The 22,466-nt window shown below is 39.2% G+C and overlaps 1 protein-coding gene and 1 pseudogene across 4 annotated transcripts in view; one reads left to right on the top strand and one right to left on the bottom strand.

Moving 5' to 3' along the window:
- BICRAL (BICRA like chromatin remodeling complex associated protein) overlaps positions 1-22,466 on the bottom strand; it is a 115,315-nt gene that overhangs the window by 59,107 nt on the left and 33,742 nt on the right. The gene's annotated exons all lie outside the window — the stretch shown is intronic.
- On the top strand, positions 1,310-2,412 carry LOC113631118 (mitochondrial inner membrane protease subunit 1 pseudogene; annotated as a pseudogene).

Genomic DNA, 22,466 nt, shown 5'->3' with positions numbered 1-22,466 from the left:
TTTGTAAAAAAAAGAAGCTGTCAAACTCAACAAGATGGGCTCTGAGTTTTTCCTTTGTTATTCAACCAAGACCTTCATTCTTTTTGTAACTAGCTAGAGCCTACTAACAGCAAGGAAGAAAGGTGGAAAAAACTAAGAACATTATTAGGAGAAAAACTTAGGAATCAAAAAAGAAAAATTCCAGGCCTTAAAGCTGCTTTAATTCCAACTTGGAATGAGGTGGAATAGAAACAAACCTAAATATATTAAGCAATCCAGCTGGCTAAACAATGCACTATAACATGGGGGGAAAGAGTGACCAACCTTGGGGGGTCAGGGGGAAGTCTGGCCAGGCTTTACAGGGGCTGGGGACATGTACAGGTCGGGGCAGGTGGGACACGGAATTTGGAAAGGGCTTGTTCTGGATACTGACATTGACTAGGCTTGTGATTACTGACAAATTCCAATCTCTCAGGGCCTGTTTTCTCATCTTTAAATGAAATTAATAGCCACATCACTGATTTAAAAACTTTGATCCCCGGGGACCTAGGATTCTCCGAGGGGTCCAGGAGCTGTCTTGGAGGCCTAAAGGTTGGTGGTAGAGGCACTGTAATGCTCCACTTCTCCCCTTTAACTCAGTGATAGAACTCTTAACTGGGAGAAAAAAGTGTGAAAATCATTTAACGTATCCAACTCCAGAACTCAGTGATTTGTTGTGTGCTGTAAAGGAATGACCTTTAATGGTGGCCAAACTGAAAATGGAAACACAAGGATCCACAGAAAGCAAGACATTCATGGTTATTTTAGCAAGAGAACAGTGATAAATATATCAAACTTCTTTAAGATAAATTCCAACATAGTGATAATGATCCTAAGTTTACTGACTATAGAACCATTAATCATACACAGATTGGTGTTTCTCAAACTGGGATCTGCAGAAGTAATCTTGGGTGGTCTGAGTTCTCAAGTTGGAGGAACATCAACAGATTTTAAAACCAGCCAGAAATACACATGCTGAAAATTTTCAGGGCTGATAAAATTTCTGCTTAACATGTTTACTAAAAGCCTCTCAAAATCTTGAGATCTAATGGGAATCTACTGACAGAAGACCTGTGTATGCATTGTCTGACTGATGCAAAGATGGTCCTGGGGAAAACATTTCCAGGTCTCTCTTTATCCTCCTTTAATCTCAACTGCCAATGCTGTGCCAGGCTGGGTAGAGGAGGTCTAAACAAAGGATGGCATCAAAAGAGACTGTGGGTTGGGTCTCAAAAGTCTTTGAGGTGGTTCAAGAGATACCCAACTCTGGAAGTAACAAAGCCCTGCAGCGTGGGAGGATGCACTTAACTGCCTACTCTCTCCCACTGCACAGCTAGTGGTGGTAAAGAACTCTGGGTATTAAGTTATGGCTCAAGTATAGTGGACTAAAAGACTGACTTCAAATCTAAATGTTACTAACAGACTACCTTCTAGAAGCTTACAGTAAAAAACATATTACAGTGCTACCATCAAAAGTAGGAATCTTGTCATATTCATCTTCATATCCCCAGCAAATAGCACATAAACAGGTATAATAAATACTTAATAAATATCCCGGGTTTAGATGTAGGGCAGCTGTGGAGAAAGAGCCACCTGAGTGCTGGGCGAGAGCCTTCCAGGGTTCTTTGGGGCTAGAGGAATCTTGAAACCATGGATCACCTATATATGTTTTGAGACATGCTTTAGATGTTTTTTTCTGGAAGCCCTGCAACTACCGTAAAAATTGAATGTATTGTTGAAAAGACATATGGCCAATGGTGGCAGAGTCTGCATAGAACCATGCTTCGTGGTGTTCCAGGAAAAACCTTTCAGCTTGTTGGTTATATTATTCAGTCTGGCTGTATAACTCATTGTGTTTTTGAATACTCTGGTGGTGTTATCATGTGTTCTGAACCATCAATAGAGCTTAAAATTCAAAATTCAGATATTGTCTTTGCAGAAAATTTTAGTCGACATTTTTATGGTATCCAAAGAGGTGACACTGTGATTGCAAAAAGCCCGAGTGATCCAAAATTAAATATTTGTAAAAGAGTAATTGGTTTGGAAGGAGACAAAATTCTTATCAATAGTCCATCAGGTTTATTTAAAAGCACAGTTATGTGCCAACGGGTCATGTTTGGTTAGAAGGTGATAATCTATAGAATTCTACAGATTCCAGGTACTGTGGACCTGTTCCATATGGACTAATAAGAGGATGTATCTTCGTTAAGATTTGGACTCAATGATTTTGGATTTCTACATGACAGCCCTAATGGCCACAGATTTTCTGATTGGCAAGCATTTATTCTTTTGATTTGATTACTGTCTTCTGTTCAAGTGAATTTATTATTGTCACTAAAACCATGTACTTGCTAATAAACTATTTGCTATTCAAAATAAATAAATAAATAAATAAATAAATAAATAAATAAATAAATAAATGTAGGGCAGCTGCATTTTATGCAAATATTGTGTTCCCAAAGGCCTTGCCTTAAAAACTCACATAATTCTAGTTTAATCCTGAAAAAGAAATTTATAATTTCCCAAAGTCCATCAGCATTGAAAATTTGCTATTACATTCTGTTAAAAATTTTTTTAAGGGTTTCCCTGGTGGCGCAGTTGTTGAGAGTCCACCTGCCTATACAGGGGACGCGGGTTCGTGCCCTGGTCCGGGAGGATCCCACATGCCGCGGAGCGGCTGGGCCCGTGAGCCATGGCCGCTGAGCCTGCGCGTCCGGAGCCTGTGCTCCGCAACGGGAGAGGTCACAGCAGTGAGAGGCCCGCGTACCGCAAAAAAAAAAAAAAAATTTTAAGGTGTAACAATGAAACTTGGGTTACATTTTTAAAAATAACTCATATCTTTTAGAGATCCCATACTGAAATAGGTATGAATGAAGTAATACGATGTCTGGGATTTGCTTCAAAATAATATGGACTGGGGAATTCCCTGGTGGTCCAGTGTTAGGACTCCACGCTTTCACTGCCAAGGGCATGGGTTCAAATCCTGGTTGGGGAACTAAGATTCTGCAAGCTGCGTGACACGGCAAATAAACAAATAAAATGAAATATAATAATAATAATATGGACTGGAGTTAGTTATTAAAAACATGGAAATCCGTCTCCCCTGCCCCCTCCAGAGATTCTGATTCACCAGCAATCTGGGGTTACTATGGGGTTTTCTCCCTGACCCCCTGAGGTTGGTCACTCTTTCCCCCCCCATGTTACAGCACACACTTGGGCACATTTCAGGCAAACTGGGGAAACTGTCCCCAACTGCAGGCAGATGGGACCTGCAAACAATGGCCTCTGGTCAGCTCAGAGACCCAAATCTAGGCTGCCAACTTTCCAAACTCAGGGGAAGGGTAGCTTCTTGGTAATCTGACTAAAGGAAATGCTGTAGGTGAAACTTTATTTGAGGATTCATCACTCTCAACCACCTTCAGTACCAGTCCCTTTCCACTACTTCCCCTCAAATAATTTATTTCTCCCTTCCTCTCTGTACTGTATTTACTCATATTTACATTACGATGTCAGCTCCACCAGGGCAGAGGTTTGTCTGTTCACCGACGAACCTCAGAATAGTGTCTGGCACGTGACAGGAGCTTAATGAACATGCCCGCCAGTTTTATTGAGATATAATTGACAAGTAAGATTGTGTAAGTTTAAGGTGTACAATTTGATGATTTGATATATATCTATATTGTGAAATGATTACCACAAACACATCCATCCCCTCATATAGTTCATTTTTTTTTTTTGGTATAGTGAGTACATTTAAAATCTACTCTCTCAAGAAATTCCAGGTATACAATATAGTATTGGTAACTACAGTCACCATGTTATACATTAGATCCCCAGAAATTATTCATCTTATAACTGAAAGTTTGTACCCTTTGACCAACATCTCCCCATTTCCCCCACCCCCCAGTCCCTGGCAACTATCAATCTACTCTGCTTCTACAAGTTCAACTTTTTTAGATTCCACATATAAATGAGATCATACAGTATTTGTCTATCTTTGTCCAACTTATTTCACTTAGTTTCTGTTTCATCCATTTAGTCACAAACAGCAGGATTTCCTTCTTTTTTATGGTTGAATGCTATTCCACTGTACGTATGTGTATATCCAACTATCTATATATTTGTATTTATATATAACAATCTCTTTATCCATTCATCCAACAACAGACATTTAGGTGGTTTCCATATCTTGGCTATTGTGAATAATGCTGCAATGAATCTGAGGGTGCAGATATCTCTTCAAGATAGTGATTTAATTTCCTTCAAATACACATATAGAAGTGGGGTTACTGGATCATACGGTAGCTCTATTTCTAATTTTTTGAGGACCCTCCATACTGTTTTCCATAGTGGCTGCATCAATTTACATTCCCACCAACAGTGCACAAGGGCTCCCTTTTGTCCATATCCTTGCCAACACTTGTCATCTCGTCTTTTTGATGATAGCCATTCTAACAGGTGCGAGGCGGTATCGCACTGTGGTCAATGAACATTTTTTGAGATGAACTTATCACCCTTTCCAATATGTTGGTCACATGATGGCAAGACCTGCAACAGGATCAGGCATACCAGGGAAAGTGTGCTTATTCCCTTTTTCTTGAAACTTACTTCAGTTTTCCAAGAAAGCATGCTTACTTTGGACACCAGGTTATTCCTATGGGAGAGCAATCTAAAGTGGAAAACAAAGAATTATATTTAAACCTAGAACATACAGTGGTGCTAAAGTTACTTCCCACTATTCCCCTGCACACTATTCTAGCCAAACTGCCACTCTCCTAGCCCCCAAACACAATGCACACTTTCCCAGCATCTGCCCTGGTTCAGGTGACAATTTTATCTGAAATGCTCTTCTTTCTCTCCTACATCTACTGAAATTCCATCCGTTATTCAAAACTTAGTTTGAATCTACCTCTCTGAGTCTTTCTCTGACAACCTTGGGCTGTCTTTTGGATTTTCTACCGAGAATTCTAAAAGCACCAACCATGTCTTTTGACATTGATCAGCCACTGTTCTGTGTGATTAGCTTCATTATACCTATCTTCTGTACCCAACTAAAGCCCAAATTTAAACAAAAACAGTATAAAGTGCTACAAGAGTACAATGAATTCTCCCATCCTAAGGCCAAGCAACTTTTAGACTGCATGGCTTTTCGGCATTAGCGAACTTAAAATTCTGGCCCATTACGATAGGCTCTGGCCTCATTTTGTACCTTAACCCACCTCACCCTCCCCTGTATGGAACGCTTGTTTCTTCGCCATCTTGACCATTTGATGTCCCCCAAACTTATCATGCCACTTTTTCTATTCTTTGGCTTTGCACTTGTCCCTTTACTTAGAAGACAAAAGATCTTCCCGCCCATCTCCAAGTGGTCAACTGAGAATACCTCCTTATCTTTTAAGGCTTTGAGTAAAATGATTTTGCCTTTCATTTTTAAAAAAAATCCTGGGACCTCCTTATCTTTTAAGACTTTGAGTAAAATGATTTTGCCTTTCATTTTTTTTTCTTTTTTTTGTGGTACGCGGGCCTCTCACTGCTGTGGCCTCTCCCGTTGCGGAGCACAGGCTCCGGATGCGCAGGCTTAGCGTCCATGGCTCACGGGCCCAGCCGCTCCGCGGCATGTGGGATCTTCCCAAACCGGGACACGACCCGTATCCCCTGCATTGGCAGGCGGACTCTCAACCACTGCGCCACCAGGGAAGCCCTGCCTTTCATTTTTAAAAAAAATCCTGGGACTTCCCTGGTGGCACAGTGGTTAATAATCCACCTGCCAATGCAGGGGACACAGGTTCGAGCCCTAGTCCAGGAAGATCCCACATGTGGCGGAGCAACTAAGCCCGTGCACCACAACTACTGAACCTGCACTCTAGAGCCCACAACTACTGAGCCTGTGCTCTAGAGCCCACGAGCCACAACTACTGAGCCTGCGTGCCTAGAGCCTGTGCTCCACAACAAGAGAAGCCACTGCAATGAGAAGCCCGCGCACCGCAACAAAGAGTAGCCCCCGGTCGCCACAACTAGAGAAAGCCCACGTGCAGCAATGAAGACCCAATGCAGCCAAAAATAAAATTAACTAATTAATTTAAAGAAAATCCTGAAGCAAAATTAATTGCTCATTTATTTGTATCCCTAGAGCACGTCTGACATGTTACTAGATCTGACATGTGTGTGACAAAACTTTGCTTTTCTGACTCCCTCATTAGCTTACAAGTTCCATGAAAGCTGGGTCAATTTTGTTCCATCTTCATGTTACCAGAGTTTAGTGCAATGCCTGATACAAATGTGCCCGATAAACATGTTTTACTCCGTACTTAAGTAAAATTTTGGTCTTAAAACTAACTTTTTCAGGAGTGATGTCAGTTCCTTATCATTTGGTTTCCAAGAATATTCAGCTAGGCTACACAGGAGCACTTTAGCACAATCATAAAACACAGGATTCGGATGCAGGCTGGTCATCCATTGTCCAGGATCCACCAGCTTATGCTGGACCCTTATGTGTTTAGCCAGGCATTCCTGCCAGGGAGAAAAAGGCTTTCAAGTTCAACTGATTCCCCATCTGATCAGACAGTTCAGCGCTCTGAGGCATATGAAAATGTCATTTTTTAAGATCCATATGACAAAAAAATTGTGTATCCTTCCATAATAACCTAATTAATATTTAATAAACCTCCTTAAAACAGGGATTTATGCACTGAACATAAACACAAAATAACTCCTGGAGTCCCAAAATCTTGAGCAGTAATTTATATTAATAATAGTTGTGTTCAGGGACTTCCCTGGTGGTCCAGTGGTTAAGAATGTGCCTTCCAATGCAGGGGGACGCGGGTTCGATCCCTGGTTGGGGAACTAAGATCCCACATGCTGCAGGGCAACTAAGCCCGCGCGCTGCAACTACTGAGCCCACCTGTCACAACTAGACAGAAGCCTGTGCGCGGCAAGGAAGAGCCTGCACGCCCTAATGAAAAGATCCCACGTGCTGCAACTAAGACCCGACACAGCCAAAAAAAAAAAAAAGTTGTGTTCATCAAAAGACTCAGAAGTAAAAGTCTAAGATGAAGTCTCTGTCACAGCCATGTATGGCTTTGTGAGGGCATCAACACTAGACCTTTAAAGAAAAGAAAAAAACTCTGCAGTACAGGAAAAACAGATGCTCTGCCAAAAATGTTTTCATAATTTCTTTACTGTGTTTTATAAGAGACAAGATTTTAATGACTATGGAAAACAGTAAACAGGAAATGACTGAGAAATGACCAAGAAATACTGCTGTCCTGATTGCTATTAAATGTTAAATAAAATTAAGTTAAAACTATCTTTGTGATAATTCACAATACTGCACTACATAGAATAATAAGTACTAAAAAGATGAGTCAGTTCTTTTCAGTTACACTACTCAATTTCAAAGAACTCTTGTATTATACTTCCAAATAAAAGGTAAGTTTCTGTTTTAATCAGTGATTGCCATATTTATTACTTTCTTCCACTAAAAATAAACAATCATTCAGAGAATTGGCTCCCATGACAAGCCGACTTAGCAAAAGGAAGCAATGCCAACATGGAAATAAACACTCATGAAGATGAACCTGGTCATGCATCAACCAAAAACACATTAAGCCAAAATTTTAGGAATAGGAATTAAAAACTAGAAAGCCAAAAGTAAGTCTTACTTGCATCCTCTCCATAAAAACAAACTACCTAAATATTAAACACAAACGGCTCTTGACACTTTTTAAATTTTTAGTTTCATTCAGAAAAAAGATATCTTTTATTACATGGAGATTTAATGAGTCATTTGTGTTTTTTTTCTAATTGAAAGGGATTTCTTTTAGAGAGCATTTTAAATGAAGTAAAAGAAAAAGCCTCCCAATGCGTTTTTTTCCTGCTTTTAAAAACAATGGATATTATTGCACAATACCGGTCATAAACAGAAAAAGGACTGCTGTTTGCATTTCCATCTTACAATCACAAAATTTACTAGAGTACAGTATGGTAACAATTAAGCTATTAAAAAATAAAAACTGCCTGATCTTTCTCTATATTTCCTCAAATGCAATAGGACACCATTGCTCTGTGTTAGTGTAGTTTGTACATGTTATTGTTTCTATGTATGGAACTGCTTTAAAAAATACTTGGAAATGGCAGTAATTATAAATAAAAAATCTTTTTCTTTTATTGAGCTTTAGTATTAGCAATCTGGTTAAAGTTATCATGCAAACTCTTGACTCTCACTGCTCTCTGTCAATGAGTAACATTCAAAATATTTTGGTTTTACGGTATGTTCCAAGAAAAACAAGCCCTATAAAAACAACTAACAATATTAAACAAAATTCCATTTTACAAAGTCAATGATGTTACCAAGGAAGAGATGCTGAGGATTCTCTTTTATAAAAGCAGGCTCAAAAGGAAGATGTGTGCATGAGTCAATTTTTTAAGGAGAAGAAAATAAAAGGAAACTTTTAAAGCTTAAAAACGATTTAAGAAAGAATATGGGCAAATATATATGTAGCATATTACTCCAAGAAAGATTTCCCAGTTTCCACAAAAATTTTAAAGAAGCTGAATTAATCTCACTCTTCTAAACTCCGTTTGAGAAATATAAACTTCTATCTAGTGTGAAATCTTTTACAAACTTTAAGAAATGCCATGTGGACTGGAATTTAAATTGATAGTTTTTTCTATCAAAAGACCATAAGATACAGAGTTTCAGTTGAGGAAGATGAAAAAGTTCTGGGGAAAAACGGTGGTGACGGTTATACAACAAAGTGAATGTACTCAATGCCACAGAACTGTACTTAAAATGGCTAAAGGGCTTCCCCGCTGGTGCAATGGTTGAGAATCCACCCACCAATGCAGGGGACATGGGTTCAAGTCCTGGTCCAAGAAGATCCCACAGACCGCAGAGCAACTAAACCCGTGTGCCACAACTACTGAATCTGTGCTCTAGAGCCCGCGAGCCACAATTACTGAGCCCGCACACCACAACTACTGAGCCTGTGCACCACAACTACTGAAGCCCACACATCTACAGCCCATGCTCCGCAACAAGAGAAGCCACCACAATGAGAAGCCCACGCACCACAATGAAGAGTAGCCCCTGCTCGCCACAACTAGAGAAAGCCCTCGCACAGCAACGATGACCCAACACAGCTAAAATTTTTAAATAAATAAACAAACAAATAAATAAAATGGCTAAAATGGTAAATTTTATGTTATGTATATTTTACCACAAAAAAAGAAGAAAGCATCTCTGAATATTCCGACTTAAAAAAATACCCAAAAGGGTTTATTTGAAAATAACTAGCCGTACATCTATGATTAAAAATCTTAAAAAATTGCAGAGGAAGGAACACTCCCAAACTCATTCTATGAGGCCACCATCACCCTGATACCAAAACCAGACAAAGATTTCACAAAAAAAGAAAATTACAGACCAATATCACTGATGAATATAGATGCAAAATCCTCAACAAAATACCAGCAAACAGAATCCAACAACACATTAAAAGGATCATACACCATGATCAAGTGGGATTTATCCCAGGGATGCAAGGATTCTTCAATATATGGAAATCAATCAATGTGATATTCCATATTAACAAATTGAAGGATAAAAACCATATGATCATCTCAATAGATGCAGAAAAAGCTTTTGACAAAATTCAACACCCATTTATGATAAAAACTCTCCAGAAAGTGGGCATAGAGGGAACCTACCTCAACATAATAAAGGCCATATATGACAAACCCACAGTAAACATCATTCTCAATGGTGAAAAACTGAAAGCATTTCCTCTAAGATCAGGAACAAGACAAGGATGTCCACTCTCACCACTATTATTCAGCATAGTTTTGGACGTCCTAGCCACAGCAATCAGAGAAGAAAAAGAAATAAAAGGAATACAAACTGGAAAAGAACAAGTAAAACTGTCTCTGTTTGCAGATGACATGATACTATACATAGAGAATCCTAAAAATGCCACCAGAAAACTACTAGAGCTAATCAATGAATTTGGTAAAGTTGCAGGATTACAAAATTAATGCACAGAAATCTCTTGCATTCCTCTACACTAATGATGAAAAATCTGAAAGAGAAATTATGGAAACACTCCCATTTACCATCGCAACAAAAAGAATAAAATACCTAGGAATAAACCTACCTAGGGAGACAAAAGACCTGTATGCAGAAGACTATAAGACACTGATGAAAGAAATTAAAGATGATACCAGCAGATGGAGAGCTATACCATGTTCTTGGATTGGAAGAATCAATATTGTGAAAATGACTATACCACCCAAAGCAATCTACAGATTCAATGCATTCCTATTAAATTACCAGTGGCATTTATTACAGAGCTAGAACAAATCATCTTAAAATTTGTATGTAGACACAAAAGGCCCCAAATAGCCAAAGCAGTCTTGAGGGAAAAAAACGGAGCTGGAGGAATCAGACTCCCTGACTTCAGACTATACTACAAAGCTACAGTAATCAAGACAATATGGTACTGGCACAAAAACAGAAACATAGATCAATGGAACAAGATAGAAAGCCCAGAGATAAACCCACACACCTGTGGTCAACTAATCTATGACAAAGGAGGCAAGGATATACAATGGAGAAAAGACAGTCTCTTTAATAAGTGGTGCTGGGAAAACTGGACAGCTACATGTAAAAGAATGAAATTAGAACACTCCCTAACACCATACACAAAAATAAACTCAGAATGGATTCAAGACCTAAATGTAGGACTGGACACTATAAAGCTCTTAGAGGAAAACATAGGAGGAACACTCTTTGACATAAATCACAGCAAGATCTTTTTTGATCCACCTCCTAGAGTAATGGAAATAAAAACAAAAATAAACAAATGGGACCTAATGAAACTTAAAAGCTTTTGCACAGCAAAGGAAACTATAAACAAGACAAAAAGACAACCCTCAGAATGAGAGAAAATATTCGCAACCGAATCAATGGACAAAGGATTAATCTCCAAAATATATAAACAGCTCATGCAGCTCAATATTAAAGAAACAAACAACCCAATCCAAAAATGGGCAGAAGACCTAAATAGACATTTCTCCAAAGAAGACATACAGATGGCCAAGAAGCACATGAAAAGCTGCTCAACATCACTAATTATTAGAGAAATGCAAATCAAAACTACAATGAAGTATCACTTCACACCAGTTAGAATGGGCATCATCGGAAAATCTACAAACAAATGCTGCAGAGGGTGTGGAGAAAAGGGAACCCTCTTACACTGTTGGTGGGAATGTAAATTGATACAGCCACTATGGAGAACAGTATGGAGGTTCCTTAAAAAACTAAAAATAGAATTACCATATGATCCAGCAATCCCACTACTGGGCATATACCCAGAGAAAACCATAATTCAAAAAGACATATGCACCCTAATGTTCATTGCAGCACTATTTATAATAGGCAGGTCATGGAAGCAATCTAAATGCCCATCGACAGACGAATGGATAAAGATGTGGTACGTATATATAATGGAATATTACTCAGCCATAGATAGGAATGAAATTGAGTCATTTCTTGAGACGTGGATGGATCTAGAGACTGTCATACAGAGTGAAGTAAGTCAGAAAGAGAAAAACAAATATCATATATTAACGCATGTATGTGGAACCTAGAAAAATGGTACAGATGAACTGGTTTGCAGGGCAGAAGTTGAGACACAGATGTAGAGAACAAATGTATGGACACCAAGGGGGGAAAAAACCGTGGTGGGGTGGGGATGGTGGTGTGCTGAATTGGGCGATTGGGATTGACATGTATACACTGATGTGTATAAAATTGATGACTAATAAGAACCTGCAGTATAAAAAAACAAACAAACACAAAAACTAATAGTAAACTTTCTTCGGGTTATTTGTATGGAAATATGTTAATATAAATGTTTCAGACATTACATGAAATTTCTAAAAATCTTATATGTTCTGGTATAATGTTATAAGTCATAATTCTAGTTATTACTTTAAAATGTGTAACTCAGAAATAACTAAATTTCCTTGTCAATTGCATTATTATGAACTTTCATCAAATCTTTAACCGTGGTCATCTTTAAGTCTTTTGTCATTTACAGACAGTTCTGGACTCTGATGCTTTCGCAAAAATGTTCCTATAAAAGGGTTTCATCTTCAAGGAATTCATGGAAAATACTCTGACAAGTACAGGTTTCTGGTAACTGACTAAACTGCTCAACTGAATGAATAAGCATTTTCAGAACTCTAATGGAAAACTGATGAATTCATAAAAGTCTAACAAAAGATCAAGATGAAAAAAAATTAATTACATGGGACTGAGTGAACTGATGAGGATGATTATAATTTTTGTGACTTTGTTTGAATAAAAAAAAAAAATCCCCCCCCCCAAAAAAAATCTTTCTATTTCTGGAAAAGTATTCTCTCCCTCAAGCTGGAAGCTTCAGGACACATGCTCACTGAGGGAAAATGAGGGACCTATGGCACATCAGTTAAAATTAACCTCAGCAAACAGTGGGGTGAAAGAAGCTGAGGCAGATCACCCCACAACTACCAAGAGGCACAGATGTAGGAAGAAATCATCCCACAAAGGAAGGAGGAGGGTTCTTAACCCTGTTGTGCCTTCTGTCTGTCTGGCGAGGCTTATGGATCCCTTCTCAGAGTAATATTTCAAGATGCAGAGTATATGGAAGATTTTTAAAAAGTTATAAAAATATTTAAAAATTGTAATATAGTTATATATGTGGTTCTTCATCAATGCATTAATATACTAGATGTAGTGGTGAGTCTAGTAACTACTATCATTTAGGAGATAGTAATCTTTCAAGATACCTGCAAATGTAATGTGATAAACAATATTTCTACTGGTAACATTCCCCAGGCACTGTTAATACTACAGTGGCTGGTGGCCTCCACTCATAGATTTAGGAAATAACAAATTTCAATTGGAGTCTAGTGAAAATAACATGCAATTTTTTTCATATCCAAGTTCACGGGCCTCCCTCTCCCTAGTTCTCCCTAATTCTAACCACAGATCCTTTAGGGGTCAGTGCATGGAGCCCTTGTACCGTTGGGGTCCAGGACAGTTGTTCAACATGTGAAACAAATAAACTCAATCCAGTAACAAATAACAAAGGAATTCTGAACATCTGAATATAATTCACAATATATTTTTAAACTTGCTAAGCACACAATGGCCATTTCTACACACTGTTTGGATGTACATTTTTGCGATGCAAAGATGCTGAAGGTGCTGCCAGATGCACAGGATGGTAGCAGCAAGCTGTCAGTTTCAACAGTGCAGAAAAGATACTCTTCACTATCACCAAAGAATGCCCTGAGAGAGGAAGGTGAAGTATAACCTAGTTTTCTGCAAGCTTAGTAGAGGGCAACAGAAATGCATTTTACAATTAAAAAAACCTGACACTGCAGTGGAAAAGCCCATCAACATTCTCCACCTTGGACCAGAGTGAGATACAAAGGTAAGTTTCATCTGATAAACATGCAACAGTCCTTTCTGGAAAGCTTAGTCAAAATTCACATCTTTATTCTCCCAAATGTCCACTGTAGAAAATAGCCACATAATCATTTACTTTTCTAGTTTTTACATGAATGCTTGGAATTGAACAGACATGTAAATTAACACCTTTTTCTATACTCACTTCTGGGCTATCCTGCTATAGATTATTGAACCTTCATATAAGAGTCAAGTAACTTAGAAACAGCCTCTGGTGATCTAAGAATAAAACACTATGTTTCGTTTTTAAGGCCAGCTCAGTGTAATTAAAAAAATTTTTTTTTGACTTAAAACCACATCATTCTGAAGTGGCAGTCACATGTGCTAGAAGCAAGTGATGTCGGGAAACTGCGTAACTGGTTTCGAACACAGTCCCAACTTCTGAGAGATTTGTGCCACAACACAACCCTTTTCCTTAGGAAAGAGGTGAAGACTTTTCATTTAGTTTGACCCTCTTCTATCACTTCTGGGTCATTTAAAATAGGATAGATCCATAGCTCTATTACCGCCATTATTCAGTATCGTTCTTTTGAACAAATTAGAATAAATTTTTTTTGCTTCATTATGTCTTCATAGCCTTGCCTTTAGAACACCTTATTTACCTCTCTAAATATTTAAGTTCTTCAGTTTTGCTTCACCTAGTAAAATTATTTTTCTATGAAGGTTTGTCATTATTTAACTTTTTCTTAAACTTCTAATGAAAGCTTGCAAATTTTGTTAATGATTCTCATACCATTAATATCATAATTTTTCTTTAACAAATTACATTAAAATAGCATGGGGCTTCCCTGGTGGCGCAGTGGTTGAGAGTCCGCCTGCCGATGCAGGGGACGCGGGTTCGTGCCCCGGTCCGGGAAGTTCCCACATGCCGCGGAGCGGCTGGGCCCGTGAGCCATGGCCGCTGAGCCTGCGCGTCTGGAGCCTGTGCTCCGCAACGGGAGAGGCCACAACAGTGAGAGGCCCGCGAACCGCAAAAAAAAAAAAAAAAAAAAAAAGCATGATATATTAAGCAGAACTGTAATTTATCATACTAATGATAATGAGGGCTTGATTCAATGATCATTTATTTATTAAAATAAGCCTGTGATGGAAGGGCAGGGTAGAGGGTTAAAGAAACACAAAAAAAGCCCCACACAAGTGTATAATATGTCCCAGCTCTCAAGTAGCTGATAATCTTATTGGAAAGGCAAGACAGCTACATCTGAAATAATCTTCCAAACTGTAGTAAGCATTATCAATGTGCATGAAAATAAACATATACTAGCATGGATATTTACAGTAACATTAAGCCCTTTTTACAATTAATGATTCTTGCTATTATTATTACTATTACCTATTAAAAATATAAATTAAATTAATATTATTAATATACCAAGGCGTATGATATGATAAAAACTGTAGTAGCAGCTAACATTCATTAAGCGCCTTCCCTCTGCCACACACTTTACACAGTCCTAATCCTTCTAATACAATCCTGCCAGGTATGTATTATTATCCCTATTTTTAGAGAGAATGTAAGACAGTTGCCCAACATTGCAGTTTGTAAGCAGCGAGACAGAAGTTTGAATTCAAATCTCTAATTCCCAAGCCCATGCTTCTCATCTCTGTGGGTGGAAACAGGATTTTTGGAAGGTCTGATTTCTGTAAATGTTTCCCATGCCAAAAAACAGCAGTTGAGAATCTTAAAACACTTTCTCCCACAGCAAAAAAACCTCATTATTCCATCAATTACAATTCTAAAATTTTAAATCAACTTATTATAAGGTATTTTTGCTGAGAAAAGTGAAGCACATTATTGTAAATCTATCACTATAAAAAGTAGGGAGGGATTTCCCTGGTGGTCCAGTGGATAAGACTCCGACTCCCAATGCAGGGGGCCCGGGGTTCAATCCCTGGTTGGTGAAAGCATGCATGCCGCAACTAAGAGTCCTCATGCCACAACTAAGAAGTCCACATAATGCAACGAAGATCCTGGTGCCACAGTTAAGACCCAGTGCGGCCAAAATAAATAAATAAAATAAGTAAATAATTATATTAAAAAAGTAGGGAGAAATATAAGTAAGGAGAAATACACTGGCACCGGCTTCGAGAAAAGGAGCTGTGGGAGCATCGTAGCTGAGAGCAGCACTTTAGTCTTTTCCATGTAAGACTTCAGGGAAAGGAGTCCTTTAAACAAAAAAGGCTGGCAGAGGTTCCATAATGAAATAACTTTGGGAAGCGTAACATATCACATACCCGTCTCAGTAATTCATGATATACGTCAGACCTCCTGCTTTTTATTTATTTATTTTTAAAGTTCTTCCTTCCTTCCTTCCTTCCTTCCCTCCTTCCTTCCTTCCTTCGCTCTTCGTTGTGGTGTGCAGGCCTCTCTCTAGTTGTGGCATGTGGGGTTTCTCTCTGTAGTTGTGGCGTGCAGGCTCCAGGGCGCGTGGGCTCTGTAGTTTGTAGCAGGCAGGCTCTCTCATTGAGGCATGCCAGCTCAGTAGTTGTGGTGCGTGCGGGCTTAGCTGCCCCGTGTCATGTGGGATCTTAGTTCCCCGACCAGGGATTTAACCCGCGTCCCCTGCATTGGAAGGCGGATTCTTTACCACTGGACCACCAGGGAAGTCCCCAGACCTCCTGCTTTTTAAAAGTCACTGTTTCCCACATTGACTTTGCCACAGAACCCTCTATTCTCTCCCAACTCCACTCCCAACACCTATTAACTCCCGTGGGTCTAGAGCAGCACAGCTGTCCAATAGAAACACCATGAGTCACAAGTGAGAGCCACACATGAGATTCAAAATGTTCTAGTAGCTAAATTTTTTTTTTTTTTTGGCGGTACGCGGGCCTCTTACTGCTGTGGCCTCTCCCGTTGCAGAGCACAGGCTCCGGACGCGCAGGCTCAGCGGCCATGGCTCACGGGCCCAGCCGCTCCGCGGCATGTGGGATCTTCCTGGACCGGGGCACGAACCCGTGTCCCCTGCATCGGCAGGCGGACTCTCAACCACTGTGCCACCAGGGAAGCCCTAAACTTTTTAAAGTGTAATTTGTTGTAATATACAGTTGATCCTTGAACAATGTAGATTTGAACTGCGAGGGTCCACTTATACACAGATTTTTTTTTTCCCAATACATTTACAAATATATACATGTAGAACATCATGAGCAAGACTTGTATGGAAGTGGATAGCCTCTCCTTACATAGGTATAAGGTGAGTGATATTTAATACAAAATTAACAGTGCTTGTTTTCTTACTGTTTTATAACTTTGCTTTCAAAGAATTACATTACTGTGGGACTTCCCTGGTGGTCCAGTGGTTAAGGCTCCGTGCTGCCAATGCAGAGGGCGCAGGTGTGATCCCTGGTTAGGGAACTAAGATCCCACATGCCGTGCGGCAAGGCCAAAAAATTTTAAAAAAAAAGGAATTACATTACTGTAAAGTATGCCTCTTTCTCTCGTAATCGGAGACATGCATATCAGCCTATCATAATAGGTAAGTGGATTTTTAGAAAAATATAACAATGTTTCCAATACTGTATTATGAATATGACTGTAATACTATATGCCATAAACATTTTATAATGAATGATTCATTCATTCATTCATTTTATAATGATTCATTCATATAATGATTCATTCAGCCCACAGAGGCTGGGCTACTGTGAAGCAATCGTACAGGCCACCATAAAGCAATCATATTGCTGCTTTTTCTTTACCAACGCATGAATCACTATACCCATACATAAATATGAATTTCTTTTTCACATTATCTTTTCATTTTTGATGTCTAGTGTTAGAGATACATGTAACATCTATAGTGTTTTGTATTATATAAGACAATATTGATGTAGGTACTGACAAGACAATTCATCTTGTAAACAGACGTCATAAACTTAATGGTATGGACATATGCAGTATAGTACTCTAAATAATGTATTTTCTCTTCTGTATGATTTTCTTTTCTTTTCTTTTTTTTTTTGGCCTCGCCGCGTTACCTGATCAGGGATTGAACCCGAGCCCTCCGCAGTGGAAGTACAGAGTCCTAACCACTGGACCACCAGAGAATTCCCCCGTGTATGATTTTCCTAAAAACCTTTTCTTTTTTCTTGCTTACTTTTTTTGGTAAGAATTCAGTATATAATAAGTATAACACACCACATATACGTTAATTGACTGTATGTTATCAGTGAGGCTCTGTTCAACAGTAGGCTATTATTTAAGTTTTGGGGGGATAAAAAGTTATATGTGGATTTTTGACTGCATAGGGGGTTGGTGCTCCTAACCGTCACATTGTTCAAGGGTCAACTGCGTTTTATTTTGTCCAGAATACCCAAAAGCTATTTTGGACAAAATTTAAAAAAAAATTTATTTAGTATTTATTTAATCATTTCAACATGTAATTAATATAAAATTAATGAGATATTTTACATCCTTTTTCTCATACAAAGTCTTCAAAATCTGGTGTGGACTTTATACTTAGAGCACGTCACAACTGGCGCATTTCAGGCACTAATAGTCGTCTGTGGTTAGTGCCCCCCATACTGGACAGCTCCCATCTAGAGACTTTTATAGAACTTAGTTTAGGAAAAACACTGGCCTAGAGGCTCATTTCCCCTTGTTAGCCTGTATGGACAGCCACAAGGTGGAAATCTTTAAGATTTAAGAACAGTTAAAGAGGTATGAATAATATTTACCCTAATTATTTACATATGGTTTCCAAGAGGTTTTGTTTGTGGGATTTTTTTATGGAAGGGGGGGATGAAGGGAAGGGAGTTGCCATCACCCTTGTTTTCACCAGATTACAACCCCCTACACACACACACACACACACACACACACACAGAGATATAATTTGGAAAAGGAAAAAAGTTGAATATTAAGTATCAGTTCCAAAGATAACCCTAGTCTAGCCATTGGACTGAAATAATCCTAATCTTCTAAGAAGCAAAGTTAATTTCACATGCTTCTTACATATTTAAAGACTTTAATATATATTTCTAAAAATAAGTTTCTTCTATAACACAGGGAACTCTATTCAATATTCTGTGATAAAGAATATGAAAAAGAATATATATATGTATAACCGAATCACTTTGCTGTACAGCAGAAATTAACAATATTGTAAATCAACTATACTTGAATAAAATAAATTTTTAAAATAAGTTATTTCTTCATGTTTGTGTAAAATGATCTTAAATACAATCCAATAGTAAATTATTTGAGGAAAAAGCAAACAAGCAATCTGCTAAAAAGAAACTAAAACTGATGCTGAGAGCTCCTGAACCAGGTACTCCCACATAAGCCTCACAGCTGACAAACAGACCCACTTTTACAAACAGGGAACTTGCTGTAGGCTCTCAATCACCTGGGAGCTTGTTAAAAATCCAAATTCTCAGGCCCACCCCAGACCTACTGGACCAGGAACTCAGGGGGTGTTAAACAAGCCATCCAGGTAATCCTGATGCACACTCATGTTTGAGAACCACTACATCAACACAGAACTAGTATTTAAACCCAATCTGTCTAACTCCAAAAGCTATATATTTTTTAGAAGTTTTTTGGGGCCTTTCTTGGAGAGGGGGCTGAGAATTTTTGTGTGTATGTGTGGTAAAATACACATAACATAAAATTCATCATCTTAACCATTTTTAACTGTACAGTTCAGTGGTATTAAGTACCTTCACACTGTTGTGCAACCATCGCCACCATCCATCTCCAGAAGTCTTTTCATCTTGCAAAGCTGAAACTCTGTACCCATTATATGCTAACTCTCCCTTTCCCCTCCCCCCAGCGCTTGGCAACCACCATTCTACTTTCTGTCCCTATGAGTTTGACTACTGTAGGGAACTCATATAAGTGGAACCCAGTTTCACCCAACAGCCTCAACGGCAGAAAGTTTGGAAAGTACAGAAATGCATAAAGAAGAAAATGGAGATCACTTATGATTCCACTGCCTATAGCAGTAACTGCTGTGGACTGAATTGTGTCCCCCACAAAACTCATGTTGAAACCCTAAGCGCTAATGTGACTGGATTTAGACACAGGGTCTCTAGGAAATAATTAAGGTCAGATGAGTTCACAAGGGTAGAGCCCTAATCCAATAGGGCTGGCGATCTTATAAGAAGAGGAAGAGAGTCCAGAGCTCCTGTGAGGACAGCAAGAAGGTGGCAATCTGCAAACCAGGAAAAGGGCCTTCCCCAGCCAGCGAACTACCTGGCACCCCAATCTTGGACTGCCCAGCCTCCAGAACTGTGAGAAAATAAGTTTCTGCTGTTTAAACCACACAGTCTATGGTACAGTTGACCCTTGAACAGCTCAAGGGTTGGAGCTCTGACTATCTGTGTAGTCGAAAATCCACATATAACTTTATAGTCAGTTCTCTACATAGGCAGTTACTCTGCATCTGCAGACTCAATCAACTGTGGATCATGAGTACTGCAGTAGGTATTCCGTGAAAAAAAAAAATCCGTGCATAAGTGGACCCATGCAGTTCAAACCCATGTTGTTCAAGGGTCATCTGTATTCTGTTATGGCAGCCTGAGCTAATACTTTGGAACATACTTTTTCAATCTTTTTCTTTAGTATATTTTTATTTTTTAAAGTATGTTTTATATTTAAACGAAATCAAAGCCCATATGCCTTTTTTCACTTTCACAGCATTTTCTAAACCTCCATTCTGCAGACCAGTGATCAGCAGGACACTGATTTTTGGAAAGTGGGTTTTAGAGTGACATCAGGCTTCTACTGCTAAATTTCTCAGTCTTTTCTATACTAAACTGAGAATGTCAAGATGGGAATTTGTTATATTTGATCTCTAAGTGTTTGAGGGGAGAGCTCTGTATTACATCCCCTGCTGTTCTGATAAAAGTATACCACTGGACAACTAACAGGAATTTCAAGGGGCATTGCCTAGTCTTGGAAAGCAATACTGACTGACAGAAATAATTCACTTAAGACAAAAAGTCAATTTCATTTTCTAAAGGAGCCATTCACTCATTCATTCACTATTAGCAAACTAGTCTAATTAAACACTGCTTTAACATTTTTTTATAACAATAATTTTAAAAAGTAGTGATGGTTAAGCTCCAAATTAGTGAGGCACTGTTAACTCTTTGTATGCATGGTCTCACTTAATCCTGGCAAACTTCCTCTGCAAATCCTCAAGCCAGAGAAACTAAGGCACATGCCCCCAGAGAGGTTACATAATTTACTGGAGACAGCACAGAAAGGAAAAGAGCCAGGATTGGAACACAGATCTGTCTCGTTCCAAGGCTATTATTAACTACAATGCTTCTTTCTCTCTTAGTCAAATAACTGCCTTGCTTGAAAAACTTTATGATTTTTTTGTATGTAAAGAAAAATTCAAATACTTTGGCCTTGCATTGAGTGCATTTCACAAACTGTTATCCCAATGTCCCATCCCAGCCTTCCTTCTTTTCTCTCTCGTCTTTGAGAAACTTCTCACTTCATGCAACTAAGATTCCCCATTGTCTTGCCCCTCTTATATACTTCTCACTTAATTTCTTTCTTTCCCACCTAAATTCCTCTGCTTTGCCGTCTTCTCCTGGTCAACAAATTCCTTAGGTTCCAGTTCAAATTTAATTTTTTATATGTGACCTTCATTGCTCATTCTCTCACGCCCCACATCCCATCCATCAAGAAATCCCATCGGCTATACCTTCAAAACAGATCCAGAATCCAACCACACACCACCTCCACTGCTACCTCCCTAGTCCAAGCCGTCATCACCTCTCATCTGGCCTCTCTGCTCTCCCTCTTTTACCCCCTGCATCTATTCTCACCCCAACCTCCTGAGCAACACCTTTAAAACATAAATCAAAACCCTCCAATGAATCCCCATTTTTCTCATGGTAAAAACCAAACTCCTTTTCTATGTTCAATTGTGAATAACCATTGAGTAAACAATGGCCCCCACCCCCACCCCCAAACCTCTCTGACTTCTTTCTGATTCTAGCCCTTGCTGACTTCCCAGGCCTAGAACTCAACAGGCATGCTCATGCCTCAGGCCCTTTGCACTGGCTGCTCTCTGCCTGGAATGTCATTCTTTAAGATAAGGCTCACTCCTTACTTCTTTCAACTCTCTGCCCCGAGGATCATGACCTACCAGTGACCACCTTCCCATCCCCGCAGCATTCCACATCTTCCTTGTCTTGCTTTATTTTTCTCCCTATAACTTACAAGTTTACCTAGGTATGCTGTCTGTCTTCTCATGAGAGTCCTGCTCATTGAGGCATCTTGGAGCCTAGAATGGCACCTGGCACATATTAGGTACTCAATAATATTTGCTGAATGAGTGAATGGATGGACGCGCTCACACACTTCGGTCAAAGGCTCTCTCTCCTTTGCTCTCTCATTTGGCACTTATCACATGCTGCTGTGTACTTTTCTGCATGTACTTATTATCCACCCACCTAGATCACATGTTCCTGTACCCTCCAAGTGCCCTGTACAAAGTTAGCATTTAATAAATATTTGATGATCAATTATCAGTGCAGTGGCTTTTTCTTTCCAAATAGTTACAGTAATAACTTTTCAAAACATGACATTCCATTTAGAAAAGAAACATTCTGGAAAGGAAGAAAAACACCAGAATATTTTTATTTATTTATTTATTTATGGCTGTACCACGTGGCTTATGGGATTTTAGTTCCCCAAACAGGAATTGAACCCAGGCCCTCAGCAGTGAGAGCACCGAGTCCTAACCTCTGGACTGCCAGAAAATTTCCAGAATATTTTTAACTTTAAATTAATCTTAGGGCTTCCCTGGTGGCGCAGTGGTTAAGAGTCCGCTTGCCGATGCAGGGGACATGGGTTCGTGCCCCGGTCCGGGAAGATCCCACATGCCGCGGAGCGGCTGGGCCCGTGAGCCATGGCTGCTGAGCCTGCGCGTCCGGAGCCTGTGCTCCGCAACGGGAGAGGCCACAACAGTGA

Source organism: Aethalodelphis obliquidens, unplaced genomic scaffold (genome assembly GCF_003676395.1).
Source record: "Aethalodelphis obliquidens isolate GAN/ISIS:26980383/991018 unplaced genomic scaffold, ASM367639v1 scaffold31, whole genome shotgun sequence".
NCBI lineage: Eukaryota > Metazoa > Chordata > Mammalia > Artiodactyla > Delphinidae > Aethalodelphis > Aethalodelphis obliquidens.
The sequence above is the reverse complement of the archived record's forward strand: the minus strand, read 5'-3'. Positions and strand labels throughout refer to the sequence as shown.